The sequence below is a fragment of the Scleropages formosus genome, chromosome 17, assembly GCF_900964775.1.
Source record: "Scleropages formosus chromosome 17, fSclFor1.1, whole genome shotgun sequence".
NCBI lineage: Eukaryota > Metazoa > Chordata > Actinopteri > Osteoglossiformes > Osteoglossidae > Scleropages > Scleropages formosus.
This window is the reverse complement of record NC_041822.1, coordinates 1,607,708-1,627,589: the sequence shown is the minus strand read 5'-3', so window position 1 is coordinate 1,627,589 and position 19,882 is coordinate 1,607,708. Positions and strand designations below refer to the sequence as shown.

General features: G+C 42.9%; 1 long non-coding RNA gene across 1 annotated transcript; it reads left to right on the top strand.

Moving 5' to 3' along the window:
- Positions 1-18,241: 18,241 nt before the first annotated feature.
- LOC108938934 (uncharacterized) lies at positions 18,242-18,632 on the top strand. Its single transcript, XR_001966470.1, has 3 exons — positions 18,242-18,295; positions 18,395-18,464; positions 18,555-18,632. It is a non-coding gene; the product is annotated as an uncharacterized LOC108938934 (long non-coding RNA).
- The last annotated feature ends 1,250 nt before the right edge of the window (positions 18,633-19,882 follow it).

Here is a 19,882-nt window from a genome sequence, read left to right as displayed (position 1 = left end):
CTTTCTTCGCCAACCGAAGAAGTTCAACCTGCCACAGAACCTTCTGATCCAGTTCTACTCAGCTGTCATTGAGTCTGTCCTGTGCACTGCTATAACTGTCTGGTTTGGCTCGGCTACCAAATTGGACACAAAGGGGCTACCAATGACAGTCAAGACAGCTGAGAGGATCATTGGTCCACCCCTGCCTACCCTTCAGGTACAAGTCCAGTCTGAGGAAGTGGCTGAGCAAAATCATCAATCCCACACACCCTGGGCACAAACTCTTTACACTCCTTCCCTCTGGTAGATGCTACAGAGCACTGTGTGCCAGAACAAGAAGACATGAGAACAGTTTTTTTTCCCCCTCAGGCCATCACTCTCATGAACAGTGAACACTCCCCTATAGGTGTATCAGTACAACAATATCCAACCACTTTTTGTAATTTACTTATTAGGTCTTTTGTATTTATACTCATATTTGTTTATTCTGTAATTCTCTGTCAACTGTCTAAATACTGGAAGCATCAAGAATAGCAAATTCCTTCTTTGTCATCACACTTGGCCAATAAAACATATTCTCAGAAGCAGTGTATGGGACTGTTGGGGGGGAAATTAGTGTTCAGTGGTTCCCTCTGATACCACCTGGGATTGCTTCTCAGAGCTCCCGTCCACATCATAATACAGTGCCCTTACCTCCCCCCTCCACCTTCAACTAAACTCCGTACACAAACAACCCCTGGGGTTGAAGCTTTCTTCTCAGGCTGCTCCACTACGACTGCCCACCGCTGGACTCAAACATATTTAGTGCTTTGGACTGTTATATGTCCAAAGCTTTCTGAAATTTTATTGAATGTAGTTGTAATTTATAGTGTACATCTGTCAACTAGGTATTAGCACCTCAGTTCCTTGTGTAGATTTGCAGAGAATGTTTAGACATTTAGATCTTCATGAAAATAGTTAATGGAAAAACATACTGTTACTTTCATTATCCTAAACCAGTTACAATGACCTGAGAGAGCTGAGTGCTGGAACAGTATTTTTTCCATTCTTTAAAGCAATAAAATTAAAATGCTGGGTACTTCATGAGACTTGAACTAACAACCTTCTGGTCACAAATCCAGGTCCTTAATGAGAATACCCCCTCTTTAATGGCTTTGAACAAACTGACAAATCACTCTCAATTAGCTACTCAGTAGCCAAAGGTCTGCACAGACGCCAGTGCAAACAGACACCCCCGCCTCTCAGCTGGGCCGCTCTGTGCCCGTGCACCACCACCTGGCTCTGCACCCCAAAGGGATGAGTCACAGCCTCAAGAGCTCCTTCATTGCTCCTCTGTGAGCTGTTGTGCTACAATGACTTCCTGCCAGAACACCTAGAAACTGTTTTCTTCCTGTGTCCTCATCAATATGGTGCTTGGGGTCAGTGGTACCTAGAAGGAAGATGGGGCTGATGAACATGTCTCACTTGTTGTCTTGCTGGACTTAATGGTTAAATCTTCAGCTTCGATTGTGGGAAATAGTATCACCAACCAAGGTGATTAATGCACTTGGGCAATCATTACATTGTGCCTTTGAGTGTTTCGGATAAAGGGGCGGCAACTACATGTGTTTTCCTTCCATGGTACTGAAGATGTAGCTCTGTTTGCTCATTGCAGATTGCTGCCAAAGTGCAAACGCTGCAAGCATTGCCCTGCTGAAGGGCAGCAACCTTTCAGAACCAAAGGGATGAAGTAGCAGCCTCTTTGCACTTGTACTGCTGCTTCTGAGCTCCCAGGTGCTGCTGCTGTCCTTTCATCAGAGAGACCTGAGAAAGCCTCAGAGGGCACCGCAGGGCTTGGGCTTGTGTTAGTGAAAGTGCATGGCTCATTGTCACAGGCCACTTCAATCCTGTGGTGCTCAGTGGTCATGGAGGTGAGGCAGCGCGCCGTGTCAGGAAGTGATGTGAGGGAGCGGCCCTTAAATGGACACATCAGGCATGAAAGCACAGAGGACCTCACGGGAGGGGTTGTCTTGTGGGTCCGATTCTTCTAGTACAAAGCCTGCCTGTCCTTTTCATCTGACCATCATTCAGGCTTCTCCGTGGAACCAGACGAAGGGACCAGCTCGTTGAAGACACTTGTATCGGACGACCGCAGAGAATACTGCAACCAGCAAATTGCAACCAAATCCAGGTGCAATCTCCTATTGGAGACACCTGCAGGTTAAGGTGAGAACAGGGTCAAAGGGTTGAAACTGTGAGTCTGTGTTTTAAATTTATCATCTTTGTTTTATCTGTTAATAATTACAGCAGGTACAAGTTATCCAACTCAGAGTGGAAAATTCAAATTGAAATCGTTCATTACTACACCATTCGTTTTACTGTTATTGCTGCAGTTTATATTCAGTATTACCCACCATGACTTGAATAATTTTTATGATTCTGTAATTTTCCTAGTTTCGACAACTTTATGTGTATTAGGAAAGCAGGACCCTTGTAACTAGATTCCTGACTGTATGCAGGACTTTGACGCTAGAGGGTAGGAAATTTTTAGGGTATCTAGCTCCCTGAAGAAAAGTCTTGCTAATGTTTTTTTTTAATTTAGAAAATGTGTGACCACTTGTCAAACTAATCCATATATACCTCAGACAGATGGATTAGTGCCTCAGGTGTGGTAGAAAGCTCATTTACTAACTGTATAAACTAGGTTCAGATTAAGGCCTCTAGAATTCTAATCTTTTTCTGTTCATAATCAGAGTCGATAGTCATTAATTCATTGTTTAATTTATGGAAGGAAAACATCAAAATTTAATCAAAATGTGGGAAATACTTTAAAATATTATTACAAAGGTAATATGTCAAACAAGAGTACACCATATGACATACTGCAGTATTGGTGCATTTTATGGGCAAACAGAGATGAAGAGTAATTTTCAAGTGGAATGATGTGGACATAAATACTGGTGTTTTCAGCCTGACTGATCCAACTCAGTGGATGGGGCTCTTTGTTATGGATGATCTTCTCTGCATGCGGGCTGCTGATGGGACAGGCTAGGAGGATGCAATTTTATTTCCCTGTTGTGGGATTGGATCAAAAGACCTACTCCATCTGGGTTGTGATCCTGTCCTCCCTTCTCTGGGTGTGGCCAGCAACAGCAGAACTTGGTGAGTGAGACTTGAAGCCATGTTTTGACACATCTGTGAAATACTGACATGCTGGAGATTTATGCAACCTCTGTCAAGTGTAGGTTTGAACCTGGGACCTTTAAGAGATTTTCAACCATTCTTGCATTTGGCTCAGTAGTGTCACTCATGCAAAGTACGTAAACAGAAACAAAGCGAAAAAATTTTTTGTTTGTTGCACCAAAGAATCACACAGAATATACAAACATTAGTGCAATAAAATTCATCTGGATGAGGTTTTGTACCAATCACAATACACTTTAACCACAAAAAAAAAGGTGTAAGAGAAGATGCAATGCAAGTCTAAGGCAGTGTTTTCACTGGTAAAGACCTGTTCTCCTAATTGGCTCTCATTCTAATTCCAGCAGCTTTTGTCCAATGTGACAAAAGGCTTTTAAGTACCCTTCAGTAGTTCCATAGCAACAGTCCAGTTCAGCCTGTCCTCTGTGTGCAGCAGAGGTGCGCAGTGGTCCTCGCTGCTGCAGCCCCATCCTGGAGTGGACGCGGGAGTTGTTGAGCACAAGGCTCCCACTGTCTCCTTATTGTTCTGGTTCTACACTCTGAAACAGAAAGTTGCTTTATGTGAACTCTATTTGTCAGAGTAAGGAATTTCATGTGATCCACTCCACAAAACGGAATTCTGGAAAACAATAACAGGAGTTACAATGTGCTGGCAGGTCCAGTATGTACTGCAATGAGCATCTCCTGCTTCACAGTAACACACATACTGGCTGAAACCACTTGTCCTAAGTGGGATTGCAGCAAACCAGAGCCTAACCTGGCAACACAAGGTGTAAGATGGGACACATCCAGGACAGGACACCAGTCCACCTCAGGGCATCCCAAGCAACATTCGAACCCCAGACCTGCCAGAGAGCAGGACCCAGCCAAGCCTGCCATGCCACACCACCACACCCCTCCTTCATAGTAACACACACATATTTTCAGAACCGCTTGTCCCATACAGGGTCACAGGGAACCGGAGCCTACCCGGCAACACAGGGCATAAGGCCAGAGGGGGAGGGGACACAGCCAGGATGGGACGCCAGTCTGTCGCAAGGCACCCCAAGCGAGACTCGAACCCCAGACCTACTGGAGAGCAGGACCCAGTCCAACCCACTGCACCACCGCGCCCCCCTCCTCATAGTAACACAGTAACATACAATTACTTGAGTAATCTAAGTAACAGTATTAGTTATTCTCCCTAAATTTCTAACATATGACTTTCTTTTTTGTGGTATCTCAGATGTCTGTGATGTGTTTGCCAGAACCAACTATTTTCCTGTGATGCATTCCATACAATGAAATATCCGCATAATACCATATTCACTCCCTTTTACAGCACCCTGTTGGAATATGGAAAAAGCTACAGAAAGGTTAACACATGGCTTGTATACATTTGGTTTCTGTTACATGTGTCAATATACAGTAGAGTAACAAGTTTATTCTATGTGAGAACAGGATCCCCTGTGGTGGACTGGCACCCTGTCCTGGGTGCATTCTGTCTCAAATCGCCATATGAAGTTAGGTCCATAAGTATTTGGACAGTGACACAATTTTCATCCTTTTGGCTATGTATGCCACCATGGATTTGAAATTAAATAATCAATATGTACGTTAAGTGTAGACTTTCAGCTTTAATTTGAGAGTATTTACATCCAAATTGGGAGAATGATTTAGGATTTAGGAATTACAGCACTAGTTATAGGTGCCCCCCTTTTTTAAGAAACCAAAAGTATGTGGCCATTCGGCTGGTTAGCTGTTTCTTGGCCAGATGTATGTTATTCTCTCATTACTTCATGCACAAGTAAGCAGATAAAATGTCCACAGTTGATGTCTGGTGTGACATTTGCATTTCCAATCTGTTGCTGTTAAGTCTCACTATGAAGTCCAAAGAGCTGTCACTACCAATGAAGTAAGCCATCCTTAGACTGAAAAATAAAAACAAACCCATTAAAGAGATGGTAAAAACATTAGAAGTGGCCAGATCATCTATTTGGTACTTTCTTCGTACATTCAAAAGAAAGAACACACTGCTGAGTTCAGGAACACCAAAAGGCCTGGGAGACTATGGATAACAACTGTGGGGTATGATAAAAAAATTCTTTCCCTGGTGAAGAAAAATCCCTTCACCACAGCTGGCCAGATCGAGCACACCCTCCAGCTGGCAGGTGTATCAGTTTCAAAGTCAACAATGAAGAGAAAACTTCAACAGTGTAAATTCAGAGAATTTACCACAAGATGCTTACCATTGTTAAGCCTTAAGACTAGATTAGAGGTTGCCAAAAAACACGTAAAAAAGAGGATTGTACAATTCTGGAACAAGATCCAATGGACAGATGAAACAAAAATCAACTTGTACCAGAATGATGGGAAGAGAAGAGTATTGACAAGGGAAGGAACTGCTCATCATCTGAAGCATACCACCTCATCTGTGAAGCAGTGTAGTGTTGTGGCATGAGCATGTATGGCTGGTGATGTGACTGCTGGTGATGTGGCTGTAGTGTTGTGGCATGAGCATTTATGGCTGATGACGTGACTGCTGACTAAAGCAGCAGGATGAATTCGGGAATGTGTAGGGCTGTATTATTTCCTTAGATTTAGCCAAATACTTCAAAACTCATTGAATGGCATTCTATAGTGCAGATGGACAATGTTCTGAAGCATACTTCGAAAGCAACCCAAGATTTTTTCTTTAAGGCAAAGAGGTGGAATGTTCTTGGCAATAGCCAAGTCAGTCACTTGACCTGGATCTAATTAAACATGCATTTCACTTGCTGAAAGCAAATCTGAAGGCAAAGCTGAGAGAAAAATGCCCCAGGAACAAGCAGGAACTGTAGAGTGCTGTAGTGAAGGCCTTGCAGAGCATCCCCAGTGAAGAAACACAGTGTCTGGTGATGTGCATGGGTTCCGAATTTCAGGCAGCTATTGACTGCATAGGATTTGCAGCCAAGTATTACATTTACATTTATTTGCTTAGCAGACGATTTCTCCAAAGCAACTTACAACAAATACAATGTAGTGTTACTAGCTCATACACCTTATTCACCAAGGTGACTAACACTGCTAGATACACTACTTGCAATGGGTCACTAATCCATACATCAGTGGAACACATTCTCTCTGAGACACTCACACACTATGGGGGAACCTGAATAGCATGTCTTTGGACTGTGGGAGGAAACTGGAGCACCCGGAGGAAACCCACGCAGACACGGGGAAAATATGCAATCTCCAAACAGGCTGAGCAGGGATCTAACCCACATTCTCTCACACCACCCAGGTGCTGTGAGACAGCAGCGCTACATTTACATTTATTCATTTAGCAGACGATTTTGTCCAAAGCAACATACATCTCAGCAAAAGTACAATTTATGCATTACATTAAGGGAAGGAGACATAGCTGCAGACATGAAAGCCTCAAGCAAACCTAATTTGTTACCTACCACTTGCTGCACCGAGGTTCATCGATCGAGTAGGTATTAAAAATGACAGTTTCATATATGATTATTAGTAATTCAGGGTTAGTTTGTCCAATTACTTTTGAGCTCCTTAAATTTAGGGTCCAGGTATAAAAATAGTTCTAATTCCTACATGGGTAATACAATATTTTTGACAAAAAATTAATGCTGACAGTCTTCACATAAAGCACAGCTTTATTGTTTCGTTTCAAATCAATTGTTGGGGCATACAGAGCCAAAATGATCGAAATTGTGTCACTGTGCTATTAATAACTGTATCTGGGATATGTTCCAGACCAATGTGATCCCACACTGAACAGGTGGTTAATGATCATTAATGCGTGAATGAGAATTATTAAACCTTTCGTCTTCTATACATCTGTTGCTAAGTACTGAACTCAGAAAGCAATGGGATACATTAATGTTTGCACAAAGTAATATCCCTTTCCGAACACTTTAAGTTGCCTACAAAATCACTTATACAAGGATTCGAAAGTAGCTTAGTGCTTGGAGAATTTATCTCAGTCTTTGTCTCAATTGGGTACATCTTTCCTCTTGGGGAATGCTACCATTTCTTGGTAAGTTTCAAGGGTGAACCCTACTGTCATGCTGGAACAATGGAAGCCGGGGCGAAGGTGAGTAGGACCCAGTCGCAGGTTCTGTTTATTAACAAACAAAGCCAGGGAGCAAGACAAAGAACTGTAGTTGGGGACAGGCGAAGGTTGGGCGATGAGCACTCCGGGTTTTTTGCAGCAAACAAGGGACATAAACGACAAGACATAGTGAAGGTCGGTAGCCAGGAGATCAGGAACTTTGAAAAGGACAGGAATCGTTGGACACACTGGGGTAGCGGTTGCTCACGTGAGGTCCTGCAAGCAAGCGTGGAATCCTTGTCCTTTTGTCCCTTGCCGCCTTGATGAGACGCAGGTGTGGGTGAGGTGCGCGTGACACCTACTGCTGGATACTAACTGGTGTTTGGCCGGTGGGTCAGTGTTCTCACTTCAAACAGCAGATGCCGTGGGTTTGCTAGATGGACCCTTTATCCTGCCCTGTCCGGTGTACAAGGCTAGCCAACAGGAGGAACTAGTGGTTCGCTGGAAGAGAGATTCTGGAGAGCCCCTCCCAGGGGCAGGTGGAGGGGTCCAACAACTGTCCAATGGGTCACTCTTCTTCCCCCACCTGAGAGAGGAATACCTGGGGACATACTCATGTATGATGCAAAATTATACTAGCTGGATCACAGGCAGTGTCAGAGTCAATAAGGCAGGTATGTGACACCCAACCTTGTTTCCACTGATACACACACAGACAAATATGCATCTGCTGTGACACTGCTGATGTGTTAATTCACAGGTATGGAGGGAGTGTTCTTCAGCCCAGAATCCCAGGTAGTACCTGAGGGTAACAGTGTTTTCCTGCAGTGCATCTCTGGGGATAGTATACCCCCTGCCCACATCAGCTGGGAGAAGAATGGCTCACTCTTCACAAAGGGGATACAGATCGAGGTAAAGAACCAGTATGCACACACCTTTAAGACGGATACCAAATAGCAACATGCCTGCTACTGTTGCAATACAAATTAAAAAAATTATAATATAGTCACCATATATTTTATGGTTCAGTTTTTCTGACTTATTAAAGTTTTTCAAGTTTTCCTGATTAATCATTTGTTTTATTAGGTTTTGTGTTTTTATGTGATTTTATTAATAAATGTTAATTAAATTTTGCTCAAAATCATGCTCATCAATTCTTCTGTGGATTTTCATTAATTGTTCATTCAGTTAAGATCCTTTTTATGTTTAATAGTCTTTAGATTTTTTCCCATTTTCAATTCAATTTAATTCTATTTATTTTTTATGGAGCTATGTTCTCACATAGTGACAATGCTGAATGAAGGCATAAGATAAAGAAACAAAAAAGACAGTTGTCTGTATTGTCTATATACTTGAGTAATACATTATCCATGCAGTTATTACAGCTGTAAATATGCCTACTGGCCAAGGAGGAAAGGAACAAAAAACTCCCAAGGGAGTAGAAACCTCTGGGGGTCCAAGTGCCAGTGGCTGCCCACCTCTCCTGGGCATTCTAGATTAAACAAGACTTTTAAGTCAATTTACAACTAATAACAACTTTGAAAATGAATATTAGCTTGACGTTCATATGATGTTCACATAGGCATGTCTCGTCCATCATGGCAGGTGGTCAGCAGCTTCAGTCAGCATGGGGTGCTTGCATGAGGGCCAGCCAGCCTCCTCAGGTCTTATCGCAGGGAAACAATGCTCAAGAAGAAATTGATTTTGTTCTAAACATTTTAACAGCAATGTCTGGTTTTAATCTTTATGCATATATTTGCATGCATAAATCCTGGTCTCAGTATGCTTTGTTAGAATGTTTACTTTGTGTTCACATGTGTGCACAGGCTGAAGTGTGTGTGCATTTGTCTTCAGGGTCAGTATGGAGGAGGCTCGCAAAGGAAGACTTCAGGCACATTACATCTGGCAAATGTGTCAAAGGATGATGAAGGAGAATACATATGTGTTACCTACAATCCTTTGTTAAGCTTGCGGATACAGAGTGATGCAGCAATCCTGACAGTGCAAGGTGGGATGTGTCAGAAATTCCTTCTCCTTCTGTGCTATTAGCAGCCTTCTTTGTAGAGATCATAGGCTAAGAATACCCTTTTTTGTGTGACACATCATATGGGTGTGTTACTAGAAAATTGTAATATTTTGCAATATGCGTGTGACAATAACTAATATAATATGATATTACTCTGTGGCAACAGTTGGGTATTTTAGTACTTGTGTTATTTTGACAATTACACTCGAGAGGTGGCCTTATTCTCAAATAAAATGTGATATGACACAATGATGGCTGTTAATAAAGATACATATTTTTGGTGTTGGTTCGCTGGTAGAAACAGAAAAAAAATAAGTCCTGCCAAATTAAGCAATACTTAGGGAGCAGTGGCTGAAATCTTTTGTTTGTTTCCCACTCAGAGTCTTTTGCCATGCCAGAGATCACTCAAGGCCCAGGAAACATCACAGTAGCAGCAGAAACGGATGCAGTCCTGCACTGTGTTGTCCGTGGCTCCCCTCTTCCTGTGGTACACTGGTTCAAAAACAATCAGCCCCTTCTGAATGACTCTCGATACAGCCTGAGCAGCGGTGGTCAGCTTCTTGTGATCAGGTGCGGAAAGTTCTGGCACTTAGCACACCTTTACTTGTCAGGAAGAGAACAGTTAAAGAATTAATATCAATACCTTAGTGACCTTACTTGGTACAAACTGAAGATGATGAGGAGTGATTTCTTTTGTGGACAAGGTGTGTAATGACAAATTTATTGCATTGCTGATGCTGTTATGTATAAAAACTTAGTATTTCTCCCATGTATGCAGCTGGCTATTATACAGGAATATTTCAGGGTAAGTTTGTTTTTCAAAGGTTAAACAGATGTAGTAGACAATGGGGCTTGGATTGGAAATCTTCACAAGTCCTTGTCCTTATCAATGACAGTACCTACTCCATACATTGAAGACACAAAAAAATCTGAATGATGTGTATGAGTTATGCGCTGATGCACTACATTACATTACATTACATACATTTACATGTATTCATTTAGCAGACCCTTTTCTCCAAAGAAGCGGGGGTGTGGCGGTGCAGCGGGTTTGACCGGGTCCTGCTCTCTGGTGGGTCTGGGGTTCAAGTCCCGCTTGGGGTGCCTTGTGCCAAGCTGGCGTCCCGTCCTGGATGTGTCCCCTCCCCTTCCAGCCTTGTGCCCTGTGTTGCCAGGTTAGGCTCCGGCTTGCCGTGGCCCCTGCTTGGGACAAGCCATTTCAAACAATGTGTGTGTGTTTTCTCCAAAGCGATGTACATCTCATAGAAAACACAATGTGTTCATTATATTAGCAGGAAGAGACACTTACATGCAGACGTGGGTTTCTTAAGTACAGTTAGTTTCTTTCCATCATATGAACCAAAGAACCAAAATAATGGTTCATTATGTACAATAAACATGTACAGGACTTCTGTAGACCTGTTCTGGAGGCTTTCGACAGTCTGAAGGACTTGCAGGAGATGAGGACTGTAGAACTATTACACCTGTACAGGTAGTAAATAGAGCGTTTTGGCGAAAGACTGGTTTGGTTCTTTCTTCTACAGACAAGTGTGTGAAGAAGATGAGGGATTGTACCACTGTGAAGGCCAAAGCCAGGGACATAAAGTGTGGTCACAGCCAGCCTTTCTCCAAATAGCAGGTGCCTAATGAAGACTCATACCTGCAACTTCAGAAAAGACACGCTTCACATATGCACACATTTTTCTTCAACAGCAACTGGTTGCATTCATAACCTCTCACTTTCTGCTGTGGAGAATCAGCCTGTGTGTCATTAGACCTTAAACCTGTCTCTGCAGCGATGGACTGGAGCTTCGTCCAGCAGCCTATCAACCTGACAGCTCGGACAGGGGACTCTGTAACACTAGCCTGCAGGCCTCCGCACAGCAGACCTCCGGCACTTGTGTCCTGGTTTAAGAACAGCCGTCCACTCACCCCAATGTCACATTTTACACAGAAGTCCAGCGGAGACCTGCATTTCCACAGGTGTGTCCTCAGCTTGTGAGCGTGTCTCTACCACATCCAATGCAAATAAACTTTTTTGCATTTATTTTTTTTAAGCCAAACCCTTTATGTGGAAGAGGCTTCCATTTCCATTGGAAAAATCAGTTTTTAGTTTTACCTGCTTTACATTTAATTCATTTAATTATTAATCACATGGGGGGCGTGGTGGCGCAGTGGGTTGGACCGGGTCCTGCTCTCTGGTGGGTCTGGGGTTCGAGTCCCGCTTGGGGTGCCTTGCGGCGGACTGGCATCCCGTCCTGGGTGTGTCCCCTCCCCCTCCGGCCTTCCGCCCTGTGTTGCTGGGTAGGCTCCGGTTCCCTGCGACCCCGTATGGGACAAGCGGTTCGGAAAGTGTGTGTGTGTGTATTAATCACATTTTACATTTTTTACAGTAACTCAGACAATGCAGTGATGTTCTGTATATATTTACATTAATTTTCTCCAAAGTAGTGTATATCTCCAAGAAGCATACAATGAGTACATTACCTCAGCAATACACACACACACACACATTTTCAGAACCGCTCGTCCCATACGGGGTCACGGGGGAACCGGAGCCTACCCGGTAACAGAGGGCGTAAGGCCGGAGGGGCAGGGGACACACCCAGGACGGGACGCCAGTCCGTCGCAAGGCACCCCAAGCGGGACTCGAACCCCAGATCCACCGGAGAGCGGGACTGCGGTCTAACCCACTGCGCCACCGCACCCCCTTCCTCAGCAATACAATTATACAGTTTTAAACATGTTCTTTTGTGAAATGGGCAACGTTTCATAAGAAAAGCAGGGTGGAATATGAGGTAATTGTATAGTTTTTAATTATCACATTTTTAAGATGCATTATAAGGTTTCCTTTCACTGCTGCTTAAGACTGAGTCTGAACACATTTGTAAAAGCATGGTGTTGTAACGACAACCACTGCGCTCCTGTAGGGTGCAGGACACTGACCGAGGGATCTACTTCTGCAGAGCATCCAATGCCATTTTGTCCAGATCGGTGACTTCTGTGAGGGTTTACCTTAGCGTGCTGGGTACGTTTTCTCTCTGGCCGAATACCAAAACCCACAATTACTCACAAAATAATGGTTCTCACAAGCCTGTTCTGGGTGCTTCCTAAAGTTCCACCCACTCTGAAGTTGTGGCCCGCGGTTCTGACCACTTTGCTGGGGTCAGGGGTGATGCTGCAGTGCCTGGTGTCAGGACACCCACCGCCATCCATTGCATGGTCAAAGCAGGGCCGGTCAGTACAAACTGGTGGGAAAGTCACTTTGGGGTAAGTCTGTCATTTGCCAGAACAGGATACCAGGTTACAGTTTATGTTCTTAATTTTAATGAATCAACACACATCACCAGTAAAAGATTCAAACCTGCAACCTTTGGGTTTAAAGGAAGTAGCACTAACCACTACACTACCAGCTATCCTTGTAGACCAAGCTGTTTCTATTATACAAAGGCTGAGCTCATAGTGACACTTTACTGCTAATATCTAAACCCTTTATTATATTTTCTTCAGTAGAAACACAATTCTTGCACCGTATGAACAAAATTGTGCAAATGCAAATCATTTCTTGCATGCCATTTTGAAATAAGAATTTCCTGCTTTACCAGCAGGGGGTTGTGTTTCACTGGCTTCTCTGTCTTCAGGATAAACAACGCTACCCTGTCCTTTTCCTCAGTGAAGATCTATGATGAAGGCATCTACTCCTGTGAGGCGAGGAATGCTGTTGGTCAGGCGAAGGGAACTGCGCTGCTACGCATAGCAGGTATTCTTACTCCCACCAGACCTAATGCAGGTATCCCTGCTCCACTCTGATCACATTCAAGCAGACTGACTCCCATCTTGTTGCATTTTAGTACCATGAGATACATGTCTGCATGACTTTTTATTTCTGACACCATCACTGCACTGTCTGCTATCACAGTAACTCAAAAATATTCTTATTTGTTCAAAAATGAGAGAAAATGCCTCCTTGAAAGATGCGGTATCTACCATAACCTCATCACTAAAATGCTCTGCAGGAGACCTCTCTTCTCTGATCTCTTCTTCTGGGCCTCTTCTGATCTCTTAAGTGCATCATAAACGCATATGTTTATGGTCAATAATTTTGTGATTATAAATGTTGAATAATGGATTAACCTTTATGCAGCTTCTTATGTGATCTACATTGGTTCATAATGTGGAATGTAAGAAATTTACTGTGTCTTACAATAATGTGTCTGCATCCAAGTCTCTCTTTCTGTTGATGGAATGCCCTCGTTGTATTTTTCTCTGAGATGTATGTCACTTTGGAAATTAATTGTAAAACCATTATGGACCAAAGTCTGTGCTGAAGCCTGCACTGAAGCCCATGCTCCTGAACCTTTCATCTCTCCCTGTCTTCCCATCAGTGCCACCTGTCATTGTGTCTTTCGCGGAGAAGATCAAGAGCCCTTTGGGAGTCAAAGTGGTCCTGCCGTGTCAGGCTGTAGGGGCCTTTCCCATCAGTCACTTTTGGAGCAGAGGATCCAGTCGCCTGCCAATCTTTCCATCACCCCATGTCCACATAGATGGTGAGCGTATTAAGGGATGGGGCCTTGGATGAGGCCCTTAGGAGAGGGTCCGTTTTAGACACATGGGAGGAATATACATTTAAATGTAGTACGTCTGCTAAATGGTATGGATAATTGCATGGTACAGATAAATATACTTTTGTTTGTACATGCGTGGCGTTTCTGTCTTTGATGTGTAGGTGAAGGGGCACTGCACATCTCAAGGGTGAGATCCTCTGATGCAGGGGAGTACCACTGCACTGTGGAGAACCATGCAGGAAGAGCTCAGAGAAGTGCCACTATTCTTATTTCTGGTGTGTAAATGTCTCAGTCCTTCTCACTATGACACACAGCAAACAAACAGTTCCTCCTCAGGAGATCCTTTCCTAATCTAACAGCAACTCCTCTGTCATAGATGAAGAAGAATCCATGTATGAAAAGCAAGTAACTGCAGTGAGTAGTAGGTGGATGTGTCAGTGCTCAGTGTGTCACTTGTCTTGACTGCATCACACACTAGATGTAGCAGGTGGGTTCTCATCTGTTGTACACCATTAGCCCTGTTCTTCTTCATCCTTTTCCTGCATCACTCAGAATTGCACAGGGTTTCTCCGCCCCCAGAAGATATTGAACACTCTTATAGATTCCAGGTGTCAGTCTGGGAAAATTCACTATTTATGCTTGGGTTTACAGGCTGAACCAACTGACAAAGCTCCAGGAAGTCAGGGACAGGTGCCTGAGCTCATGTGTAAGTCGCATTATTGCTTTATATACAACTTACCTGATTGCAGGTGTTACAGTAGTGCACTTGGTTAGAAGGTATGAATAGTTAAAATGAATTCAACCAATATCCCAGACAAGGCCAAATAATTAAGCTGAGCTGAACTGGAAAAAAAAAAAAAAAAACTACCATACTGTCTGCATGTTGAGGACTAAATTTGACTGGCCCTGGAATGTTGTGTTTCTATGCATTTTAAATGAGGGTCCTGCCTTGTATCCACTTCCAGTTATTGCAGTCACTGACACAAAGCATGTGGAGAGCTATAAGTCTGGTCATTCTGGAGGAGTCACTGCCCATACTATTACTCCTCACTTGGAAGGAGATCACCAAACAGGTACTGTGTGCATACACAAAATTCTAACTGCTTAACTTACTTTTCATCCTCAGGGGATCACAAAGGATTTTTAGTGATCTCAGTGCATACCTCATTGAAATTTTTCCATATGTGATGCCATCTCTAAACAAAATAAAAGCATGGAGTATGATCATGATTTATAAACAGTCTTTGAAAGGAAATATAAATAAAATATTTTTAAGCGGTATTCTATTTCACATGTACCCTGTACACGCTTTCAGCAGTACAATACCTGTAAAATGCTTTACTCCAGTCATTATAGTGACAAATAAAAGCATTTAAAGCAGGTACATACAAAACTACTGTATGTTAAATGTCAAATACAGCAGCAGTATTGCAGTTAATTCCATTTTTCAAAACATCTTTCTAAGAATATTATTGGAGAATGTTTGTTGTATTTTGTGATTTGCTTGGATGATGTAGCAGATTTGGACAGTACACAGTGTTTTGTCATATTAAAACAATAAATATTCTTAATTTTATTATTTATTATTAAAATATGATTTTGTGACACAGCTTAAGTGAAGTTTCTGGCTGCTGGTAACTTTATCATGAGCAATTGGAGAGCATCTTTGATCTTGCAATCTCTTGACCCCAGATCAATTCTATCTTCTCAGAATTTACTTCAAACCTTCCTCTGAAATAAGCAATGGGGCTAATTTTTTGCAGCCAAAAGAGTCGATGGGCGTGGAAAAAAAAACAAGTTTCAGCATTTTTCATGCTGCGTGGCGATGCTGAATAACAGCAAGATAGCAAACCAAGATTTTTTTTTTGGTTTTTCTCTTTAATCTTGCTGCATTTGCTCACTCCCAGTAATATCTTGTAATTTTACTTTTAGTCAAAGTAGGCCATGTGAGCAAATAGCTGTAAACAAGTCAAACAGAAATTACTGAAAAGCTATTGATTTTGTATATTGAGATCTGAGCTATTTAGTCATGTTCATTTTAGTGTATTAACCATTCCAGATACAATTTTTTGAGTAATATCAAAATAATCAAAATGGCTGTCAGTTTTCCAAAGAGTAACAAATGCATCAGTTACCATCACTATAAAACATCATATGTTGTGTATTTTTCTGGTTATGACAAGTTAAAGATAAATTGCATGGTGACACCGTTACTATTCTGGGGTTGTGCTTATGGGAGGAAAATACCAGCACAAACTTAATCTGAATTTCTCTGTCATTTTCAACTATAATTTTTTGTAAGCCTTATTATGACACCATATGAATAATGAAATGCCAGTGTTCCAAGAGGTTAAAAAATTTAGTACCATATTTTCTGCTTTATGCTTTTTTTTTTCTTTTTTTTTTTTTTTACCAGTATCCTCTCCAGAACCAAGTCATCAACCTGTTGTAGGACATGAGCTCTCTGTAGGTACTGATGGGGCTGCTGTTACTCAAGAGAAGACTTCAGCTCAAGTATCTCAGTGGGAGCAGCATGTTGGTCCCACCCAAGTTTCTACGTTGGACACATTACAAACCCTCATGTTTCAGAATGGCCTGGGTGGGCAGCCTCCGTGGACTTCAGACCTGTACTCTTCGCCTCCTTCCTCTCACTTTCATCCACGTCAGTTGCAGTCTACTGCCTCTTATACATATTCCCAACGCATCTTCTCTCATACTCTCACCTCTGACCTTTACTCTCAGACCCCTAACCTTCAAACTGCCTCCTCTAAATCATATTCTTCTCCCATTTTCTCTAACACTCCTCCCCCTGACAATTACTCCCCACCACATAAATCTCACTTTCAGTCTTCTGAAATGAATAGTATTCCCTCTTACTTGTTTTCTCCTCCCACCACCTCTCATACTCCTGCCTCTTACTCTATTTTCTCAGCTTCCTCCTCTTACTCCAAGTCTTCTAACCTTCAAAAACTTCTCACCAACCAATACCCACCACCTTCCACTCTTAATTCTAATACCAATGACAATAGAATTCCTACTTCTTTTCCCTGCACTCATTTCCCACACCCTGGCTTTAAATCTCAGTCATCCAGCAATCAAACTCTTCCCTCGTTCCATCAGTCCCAACTCCTTGCTCCTCACACTCAGTCTCTTGACCTTCAAACGCTCACTCCTTTATTGAATTCTCCACACCCCAGCACCCATTCATCTCCATTTCACTCATCTACTGTGTCTCCTGCATTTCCGTCTCAGCTCCCCAACCATTGGGCTCATCCCATTCATCCATATTCTTCACTTCCTGCATTTTATACTCAGTCCCCCATCCATCAAACTTCTCCTTCTTTCCAATATGACACCACCCTCACATTTCAGTCACCTGACCATCAAACCCCTCCTTACCAGAACATTCTATCTGCAAATTCTCCCTCTTTATCTTCTGTTTCTTACACACTGGTGCCATCTTCCACTCCTCACACCCTGTCCCCAAGTGTGACACCGTCCTGGAAAAGTGTCGCTGTTTCCACAATAACTAAGCAGCAGGACTGGAATCCTTCTCTTAAATCTGGTGAAACAAGTGCCACAGAACTCACGGAGTTGCTCAAGAGGAACACCTCTGAGGTGCCCATGAGGACGAGTGACGACACTGCCAGGCAAGCTTTGAGTCTCAAGGGGAGCAAGACACCTGATATGAATAGCAGTTAGAGAGCAAAGAGCTATATCTAGAAAGGAAGAACTAAAGCAAGCTGAAGAATCTCACTGTGAACAAAACTCCTTGGTGTGCCACATAAGTTTACTTCACTCAACCAGGGCCCTGGGTCTTGCTGAAAAAGAACTGGTGTTCACAGGAAATGCTGCAGGAACTGATGAGTTGTTTAACTGATTTCAGAACCAAGTTGTGAAAAAGTATGTCAGAACTCTGTTTGTAGATGTGATTAACAGCAGCTCTTTCCAAAGAAACTAAAGCCTTGTCAATGAATTGCTATAAAATAACTCAAAGAAAAATGGGGAGATGCTTGTGTGGTTGTCATTTTGAAGAGGCCCAATAGTGGTGGACTGGAGGTCATAACTGCTGTTAAGAATGGTTTTGTTTTGAGTAATTATTTAACGCAGCATAACTCATTTTCGCACTTCTTTTATAATTTTCTGAACTGAAATAGAAAGCAGAGATAACATCCCTATACCAGTTTCATGTATCAGTTACACCGAATTCTGAGAATTAAGTCTTTATGTGCAACATGAGGTTAACAACTCAGCCACTGAGACAGTGAAGATAGTGGTGGATGTTTATTTCTCACTGTTCCTGCCTTTTCTTTTCTCACCCAATCCTCCCTCCCCTCTCTCTTACCCCCTGAAGGGTGAAGCAGCAAAATCCCTTCTCCTGGTTGCCTAAACTTGAAAAACATGATATTCCAATTGTTGTTGGAGTTGGTGTGTCACTCACTTTCATCTTCATTGCCATGGCATTCTACTCGCTGGTGCAGAAAAATGACCCAACTCCTGCGGGACGTGCAGGTATGTTTATTTCCTTTTGGCTCTCATCTGCATCCTAATGCTCCTGGTTTCTGTCTTTGACCCAAACCCTTTGATGGATGTGAGAAATTCATCTCGCAGCTCAGAGAAACCTGGGTGCACCATGCAGGCGCAGTGGCCGTCCAGAGACAGGACGGACATATGAGAACAGGTCACTTATACAGTTACTGTTAACAATAAAAATTGTATAATAGTGCTTCATGCATACTGACGCTCCTATCATATGACTGTCATTTGACAGGGCTTTTGAAGATGATGACTTAATTGCAGTTGTTGAGCAAAGTCCAAGTGTAGTGGAAACACGGGTCCCTACTCCTACCCCTGATGCTGTGATAATGACAGTGGACCCCCTTGGTGATTCCCAGATAGAGCAGGATCCCATTCCATATGTGAAACTTGACCTAAACCACTGTGATGAGTTAAAGGTCAGTGCTGGAGGTGTGACACCAATGCTAGATAAAGCACTCTGTCATGGTTAATGCAGCGTATTTGATTCAGTCTAGGAAGCTCTTTCTGCATGGGGGAATATGCTGCCCAGGACTGTGTGAGATGGACCAATATGTGACCAATAGAATAGTGACTGCAGGAGCAGTAAAATGATGTTAATACTTCCTGAATCAGATGGATCCCCATGAAGAAAGAGAGAAATGTTCCACCTCATGCCAGCCCAGTATTCAGCTGCAGTGTGCCGAGGACTGGAGAAAATGCCAGGACGTGCCTTTGCCAACATCCACCAGTCCCAATCTGCTGCGGGAAGAAAGGGTTCACACATCGCTCACTTTGCAGACGGTGGAGCCCTGTGCAGGCACACCGGACCACCACAATATCAACATCTCTAACAGCTCCTCCCCCTTGCTGCTCTCTCATTGTGTCTCTGTGGGAGTCACCACTGTTGCTGTGGACGTCCACTTTTACCCAGCAGGCCCCATCCCTGTTCGCCCAGGCTCTCGACTAACTGAGAATCCAGAGAGCGAATAGGACAACCCCAAAAACTGCAGCAAGCATCCTCACACAGATGGGAGGAAGGAAAAAAGTAAGATGTTGCACACACCCAAACACGCAGACCCTTAGTAGGCCTGGGAGACTGTGGCTGTAGGTAAAGCTTTGTGTTTATTCTTGTTCCGTCCCTGTCATAATAACCATAGAGTAGAGGCTGTGTTTGTGAATAAGAGTGGCAATGGAAAAATCAGCTGGGAAGACCCAGCTGGAAGACTGATAGAAAGCAGGAATGGACAGATGGTGTATATCTTTCTCTAGCACTGTGTTTATATAGGCCATAATGTGTGTGACATGTGTTACTGGGCTAACTACTGTTACTTTCCCTCTGTGTCAGTACTGAAGAGAATAGCACCAGGACATTTTCTGGATCCTCTCATAATAATAATTTCAGGATATGTTTTCCACAGAATTTCTTCACTGCTGTTTTCTCAAAATGTCACAAACACAAAGCTGTACAATTTAATTTTTTTTTTAAAAAGAAGTGCACTAGCTAACCACAAAAAACTACTACCACAATTTACTAATGGAGATAGTTTAGTCTGCTCATACAGGCATGAATCTTTGTTGGTG